General features: G+C 48.0%; 1 protein-coding gene across 1 annotated transcript in view; it reads right to left on the bottom strand.

Moving 5' to 3' along the window:
• The window catches only part of CXCR3 (C-X-C motif chemokine receptor 3), a 25340-nt gene extending 17974 nt beyond the window's left edge, over positions 1–7366 (bottom strand). Inside the window, 1 exon segment of the mRNA XM_059384847.1 lies at positions 7265–7366. The gene's annotated coding sequence lies outside the window, so the exon portion shown is untranslated.
• Positions 7367–7772: the final 406 nt, after the last annotated feature.

Here is a 7772-nt window from a genome sequence, read left to right as displayed (position 1 = left end):
ATGGGATGATGGCTTTGAAGCTAGTCTGTGTAAACTTTAAGTTCTAGAATATGTTGGTTCCTTATAAATACCAAGAATACACTAATTAATACCTGTTAGGTCCCTCGGCCTTCTTCCCCCACAATGATGGGCAGGAGGGAGACCTGTATGTCAACATGGAATCAGACTCTTTGTTTTGAGTTGTTTCATTTAGACACTTTATGATTTTATTTTATCATTATTATTTTCTAAGATTTTATTTGTTTGACAGAAAGAGATAGCCGAGTGGGGAACCTGATGCAGGGCTCGATCTCAGAGACCTTGGATAATGACCTGAGCTGAAGGTGCTTAAGCAACTGAGCCACCCTAGGGGCCCCAACACTTACTATTTTAATGTGAGTGTTTTACTTTAGTGATGGGCAAGTCATTTTTAAAACCTAATGGCAAAATATGCATCACTTAAAGTTTACCATCGTAACCACTTTTTTCCAAAGATTTTATTTCTTAAAAAAAAGATTTTATTTCTAAGTAATCTCCACACTCGACGTGGGACTGGAACTCACAACCCAGAGGTCAAGAGTTGCACGCTCCACCAACCGAGCCGGCCAGGCACCCTTTGTCAGAGTCATTTTTAAGAGCACAGCTCAGCGGCATTACGTATGTTCACACTTTCATGCACCCATCACCACATCCATGTCTAGAGTTCTTTTCATCTTCCTCAACTGAGGCTGCACCCATTAAACACACATTCCCATTCCCGTCTCCTCCCAGCCTCCGGCAAACACCATTCTGCTTTCTGTCTCTATGAACTGGACTCCTCTGGGCACCTCATGGAAGTGGAATCATACAGTCTTTGTCCTTTTGTGACTGCTTTATTTCACTTCGCAGGTCTTCAAGGTTCATGCATGTTGTAGCACGGGATAGGATCTCCTTCCCTTTTATGGTCTAACCCTCGTGCAGGTAGACCACGTTTTCTTTATCCATGGGTGCATCGACGGACACTTGAGTTGTTTCTACCTTTTGGCTGGTGTGAATACTGCTGCTGGGAGCTGGGATCATTACTTTTCAGGAAAGTAAAGTGAGGTTCGGAATGATCACACAGCAAATAAAGGGCAGGGCCGGGATTCAAAGGCAAGTCGTCCCCCTTGGCTGGGCCAACCACCTCCAAAGACGCAGTTGCCCTGCACTTCACACCCAACAGCCCTAGCGATCTATCTTTTGAGCTGGGAGCTGGCCGTTTATACCCCCTGGGAGGTTGGAATGGGCCCCCTCGATAAGACTCCCCTGGAAAAATCCTTCTCTTTACCTTGCAGAAGCCCTGGGGGCCAGATGGCTGGGTTCCTCTGTGTGGGTGATATTTGTGCCTGCTTCCAGCCAGAAGGAAGATGCTGGGGTCTCCTTGCCTAGTCTGTGTCCTGCCTCTTAAGGCTTCCTAACCACTCTGGTCTCCAGCAGGGCCCATCTATTCTTGAATCACCGCAACAGTCTCCAGGAGGTGCTGGAGGGAGAAAGAGCCTGGCCATTGTCTGCCTGGAATTTTCTGTCCAGGCTAGGTCGGAGAAGCCAATCTCTTACAAGCTCTACGGTCCTCCTTCCACCGGCCTCCCCACCCCTCCCCCTGCTGCTGCCTGATAGGTAGAAAGCACAACTTAGCAGGATGCTTTTGAAAACTCAGGTTGCATTTAATGTGCAGGCAAATGACCTAGCTTTCATGCCTGCCTCTAAGGAATGCCAGCCTCTGTAACAAGCCCAAAAGTTAGAGGAGGCATCAACACTCTCTAAGGCTTGTCATTAAACCTTCATTCGAGTGGTGTTTCAGCCGCAAGGCTTGCTCCCTTGGTGTTGCGGCTCTACCATAACCCAGGTGGTCATCTGGCCAGGAGTGTGGGAAGGAGTGAAAGCAGAAAACCCACTACTCAGAGCGAACCCCAGTATCCCAGCTGGTGCTGGAGGAAGCAAGATATTGAGCTCAGGATGCTGTCGTGGAGAGGCAGGCTAAAGCTTGGGCTGACCGTGGCTCTGGCACCTTCTTCTCGTTGTCTGCCTGACAGCCATGCGCCTCTCCTTTTCCACTAGAAAACCCTTTCAATGTCAGGTGCTCACTCTCCCAGACTCCCTGGCAAGCAGGAGTAATCACGTGTGACGACTGAGTTCTGGACCATGCTATGTAAGGGGAAACCAGCTGGCTGGCTTTGGGGAAAGGTTTCCCCTGTCTTAAAAAAGAGAAATAGGTAAAGTAGCTTTCCTCCTTAACTTACTGTCTTTGGACATGGCTGGAAGAAGAATCTGTTTGCAGATCCAAAAACTGTTAACACTCATCTTTGGTCAAGACTTGGTTTCTAGATGGCTTGGAGGGCAAAGAGAGGACATTAATTGTTTAAAAAACTTTCTTAAAAAATATTTTATTTATTTATTTGAGAGAGAGAGAGAGAGAGAGAGAGAGAGCGAGCACAAGCAGGGGGAGTGGCAGAGGGAGAGGGAGAAGCAGGCTCTCCTCTGGGCAGGGAACCTGACTCGGGGTTCGATCCCAGGACCCTAGGATCATGACCTGAGCCGAAGTCAGATGCTTGACCCACTGAGTCACCCAGGAGCCCTGAGGACATCAATTTCTATAAAAGCCCAAGTAGGCAGGGCTAGAGGTGAGCCATCTGCTCTAACCACACCATCTACCACCGAGGCATGGGAGCAAACATGATACCGGTCTTGCCCAGTGCTGCCTTCAAGCCCTGGGATGGAAGCAGTTATACTGGAAACAATGATGAGAAATTCACAAGTTGGATTTTCCCTTGTCAGCTTGTACTCATTCCCTATTGTTGCTTTAACAAATTATGACAAACTCAGTGGCTTAAAACAACACAATTTCATCTTACACTTTTGGAGGCCAAAGTCTGAAATGTGTCCCACTGGGCTAAAATCAAGGTGCCTGCAGGAGGCCTTTCTGGAGGCTCTAAGGGAGAATCTGTTTCCAGCTTCTAGAACCAGCCACATTCTTTGGCTTATGACCCCTTCCTCTACCTACAAAGTCGACAATGTCGGTCTGAGTCCTTTTCAGACTGTCATCTCTCTGGTTTCTTCACTCTGGCTCCCTCTTCCACTTACAAAAATCCATGTGAGGGGAACCTGGGTGGCTCTGTCGGTTAAGTATCTGCCTTCGGCTCAGAGCATGATCCTGGGGTCCTGGGATGGAGCCCCGTGTTGGGCTCCCTGCTCAGCGGGGACCCTGCTTCTCCCTCTCCCTCTGCCCCTCTCCCTGCTCTGTGTGTCAAATAAATAAAATCTTTTAAAAAAAGAAAAATCCATGGGATTATATTGACCCACCCAGATAATAATAGAGAATCTCCCCATCTCAAAGTCAGCAAAGCTTAATTACCCTTTGACATGTAATATAACATAAATTCACAAATTCTGGGGAGGATGTGGACATCTAATTTCATCCACCACACAGGCGTAGGAAGAAAAGAAATTTTGCTCCTAAGAGCAAAATTGGATGTCCCATGAGTACATGATATGGGGCTAGAAGCCATTTTAAGTGTCTTAAAGTTAGATTGGATGCTGGAATTTTCAAATTATTTTTTAAATCCTAAACTCCCATATCACTTTATTCTGATATTATATCAGTTTTCATAAATCCACTCATCAGCTAATCACCTCATCTTTGTAGACACCTTAGGCTCAAGGGTGTATTTTTCCCTTTTCTCCCCCCCCCCCAAAGTGAAGCCAGCTCTGCTCCTTACTGCCTCACTACTTCAACAGGTCAGGGAAGGAATGTAGCCTGGCAGGGGGGAGAGAGAGCACTGTGGGTCTCCTGACCTGGCTTTCTAGCAGCGCTCTGAGGAGTTGGTAATTCCCCCAAAGTGTAGTTCTCCCCCGCCTCATCCCCGCCCTGTTCACACAGAAACACAAGAGCTCCCAGCCGTCTGGCAGATTTCCTCAGCTTCCCGTGACAGGGACAATGCAAGGGTTAGTGGCAGTTTACAGACAACCAATAATTGATGATGAGATGGTGCTCCCTCAGATGTCTGGCACTGTGGAAGTTTCCAAGACCTAGTCTTGATCTCAGGGAGGCAGGAACTGCAAGAATGACTCAGGTAGAATTTCCCAACACTCTGCTGAGATGGGGTGCAGAACCGAAATTGAGCTGATTTAGAAAAACAAGAGAGGGGCGCCTGGGTGGCTCAGTCAGGTAAGAGGCTGCCTTCAGCTCAGGTCATGACCCCAGGATCCTGGGATCAAGTCCCACGTCGGACTCCCTGCTCGGTGGAGAGCCTGCTTCTCCCTCTCGCACTCCCCCTGCCTGTGTTCCCTCTCTCGCTGTGTCTCTCCTTGTCAAAATAAATAAATAAATAAAATCAAATAAAAAAAAGAAAAAAAAACCCAAGAGAGAAGGATAATATTCTTCCATACCTAGATTTATGATCTGGGACTAATAACAAAGCAACATGCCTTTCAATCTGCCAAAGGGCTTGGACACACAGTTACATGGGAAACCACATGCTTAAAATGAAGCTTTTGGGGGCGCCTGTGTGGCTCAGTGGGTTAAAGCCTCTGCCTTCGGCTCAGGTCACAATCCCAGGGTCCTGGGATGGAGCCCCGCATCGGGCTCCCTGCTCAGCTGGAGGCCTGCTTCTCCCCCCCCCTCTGCCTGCCTCTCTGCCTACTTGTGATCTCTGTCTGTCAAATAAATAAATAAAATCTTAAAAAAAAAATGAAGCTTTTGGGTGTCTTTATCCACAATCAGAGAATACAATCTACTTCATGGAGCAGTGTACACGAACAAGCATTCTAGGGAGACTGAGCGAGAATGGAAAAGCATTGCGGTGCTCGAAGGAACTCACCTGCACACACTGGCTGCCCATGTTTTTGGAGAGCAGTGAGCCATATCTGTTAAGCAGGTATATCTCCTATGATTCCGTGACCCCGACAGCATGAGTGCTCAAAATTACCTGTGCGAGCTGCCTCGGATCCATTTCCTCCTCTCTAGCTTTCCTTGCATGGCTCAAGCCAGAGTCTCTCACCTGACCCACTGTGAACAGCCTCCTCTCCAATTTTCCTGGGTCCAGACTTTCTTCTCCACGGAAAAGATTGTTCAGAATACAAACCTAATCCTATCACCTCCTTGTTCACCTTCCTGTTCAAAACTCTCCAGAACTCTCCTCTACTGCCTTCCATAAATAGACTGGTATTCTGTCCCTGTGATCTGGCTTCTTTTTTTTTTTTTTTTTTTTTAAGACTTATTTATTTATTTGAGACAGTGAGAGAGAGAGAGAGAGAGAGAGAGCACACAGAGGCAGAGGGAGAAGCAGACTCCCCGTTGAGCAGAAAGCCTGATGCGGGGCTTGATCCCAGGACCCTGGGAACCTGATCTGAGCCAAAGGAGGACACTTAACAGATTGAGCCACCCAGGGACCCCTGTTTCCTGGCTTCTTAACAGTTTTGCAAGCATGCTGCAAGGTTTGTTCACCAAATGGGTCTAGAGGCTAGTGTGTCCCTGGGCACACTGTTCCCATCTGCTATGCCCGAACTCAGTTGCCTTCTTATCCTTCAGGATGCTCTTTGTGCCAGAAGCTGGCTTTCAAAGCCCAGCACGGTAGTGGTTGTTTCTCCTTGGGGGTCCCCCAGTACAGTGTCTACCAGGATGGCATAGAAGCTAGCATATTGGATTGCTATTTTATTTTCTTTAAACTTTTTTTTTTTTTTTTGACAGATAGGTAGTATAAGTAGGCAGAGCGGTAGGCAGAGGGAGAAGCAGGTTCTCCACTGAGCAGGGAGACCCATGCGGGGTTCAAATCGGAACCTGAGCCGAAGGCAGCCACTTAATCAACTGAGCCACCCAGGCACCCCTGGATTGCAATTTTAAAAACAATTCTTTCTCCACCTCGACACAGATGCGTTCTTTGAAGGTACAGTCTGTGTCGTTATGTCTGTATTTCTGCCATTTTAGAAGATTCTCAGTAGTACTCTCCAACTACGTGGTTTCAAGCATGCATGGCTCTCATTTTCCTAGACCACCCCCTTCTGGTCCCAGACAATTCAGGCTGAAGGTGCTAGAGCTAGAGATTTCTTCAACACTGAAGTGATGGTGCGGGGAGGGGGGGGCGGCGGGGTTGTAAATCCTACTTTCAACACTGTGTCTGGACTGCGCCCCCTTCATCTGTCACTTCCTGTGTGATCACGGACAAATCACAGTCTATGAGCTTCTGTTTCTCCCCAGGAAGACGAGCATAATCATGGTAGCTACCCTCAAAGACTGTCGGGAAGGCACCAAGCGACAAAGTGAAAGTGCTCACCAAATTGTCATGTGCTACACGCAGATAACCTTCAAAGAACCACTTTTGTTAAAAGTGGCCCCAGAGAAAATGAACTTAAAAAAAAAAATGAGGTCCCAAGTGTAAGAACCTAACGAAACCTTTCTTTTTCATCTTATTTGCATTTATTTATTTATTTATTTGAAAGAGAGAGAAAGCGTGAGGTGGGGGAGGAGCAGAGAGACAGAGACAGACAGACAGAGAGAGAGAGAGAGAGAGAGAAACAGACTCCCTGCTGAGCAAGGAGCCCAGGGCAGGACTCGATCCCAGGACCCCGAGATCATGACCTGAACCGACTAAGCCACCCAGGCACCCCCGGACCAAACTTTCTTATTCCTTTTCCATTGTCCAAACTAACTTTGTGCTTAATTCTGCCTTCACCTGCCCTCACCTGGGGGACATCGTCCTCCGTCCATGCCATCTGTTTTATTCCAATTCCCTGCTGGTGGCAGGAGAGCACCATGTCCCTTTCACAGATCTGGGTTCAAATCTCAACCCCGCCATCTCTCTTGACCGGCTGCCTCACCTCTTCGGGCCCAAGTTTTGTCATCTCCTGGGTCCTTGGTATGTGATGGGGAATAGATGACACCATAGAACTGTTCCTTTCAATTTCAGTAATTCCCACCTCTGCTCTTAGTCAGCCTCCCACGGGTTTAATCACACCTAGGATGCCTTCTCCGCTCAACCCAAGTTTCAGGTTTCATTTTCACATATTTAAACTTGGAAATCCTCTTTTCTGAGTACCACCTCTGGTTTTTTCAGTTCTCTTCCTTCTGCCAAAGTCACTCTGCCTTCAGCGTGGCTTCCAGCCCCTCCAGCCAACCTTGTTTTCCCAGACAGCCTCAGGGACAGCCTCAGTCACCTCTCTGCCAAGCCAGAACCTGAAGCCTTAGCCACGTCACTGTGACCTCAACTGCTGCCTCACATTTCCACATTCCCTTTCCCTGGGTGGCCTTGGGCCCAGATAACTTTCTGCTTACCGTGTTGGCTTCCAAATGTTCACGTTTGCAACCAATAGGTTTTTTCCTCCTCTGCTGGGGGAACACACTCATCAGCAGAATGCCTGTCTCCTTCTCCCTGACTTCCTTTTGCCATAGCTGAGGAAGAGTCATCCCCCTTCCCCGCCAGCAGTCTCTGACAGGCACCCTAGCTCCTCCCCCATAGCCCTTCCAGCAGGCCTTGATCCAGAACGATCCCCTCTATCGTTTGCCTCTTCAGCTTCTTATCTTTCCCTCTCCTCTCCTTCTGCATATAGCAACCCAGATATCCCCCATTCCAAGATGACCTTCTCAGGCTTCCTCTCCAGATACCACCTTAGATATGCCCATGGTACCATCCGGGTTCTTCTGTGTGGCCATGGACTTACCTTTACCAGAGATCTTTCCATTTTGACATGGCTTCACATAGCTGTTTACCATCCCTTGGTTTCAACTTGAAGGACTCCTTTTTAGCACTTTTTGTACAGCAGGCCTTGTGGTAAGAAACTCC

The sequence above is a fragment of the Mustela nigripes genome, chromosome X, assembly GCF_022355385.1.
Source record: "Mustela nigripes isolate SB6536 chromosome X, MUSNIG.SB6536, whole genome shotgun sequence".
In the NCBI taxonomy this organism is placed as follows: domain Eukaryota; kingdom Metazoa; phylum Chordata; class Mammalia; order Carnivora; family Mustelidae; genus Mustela; species Mustela nigripes.
The sequence above is the reverse complement of the archived record's forward strand: the minus strand, read 5'-3'. Positions and strand labels throughout refer to the sequence as shown.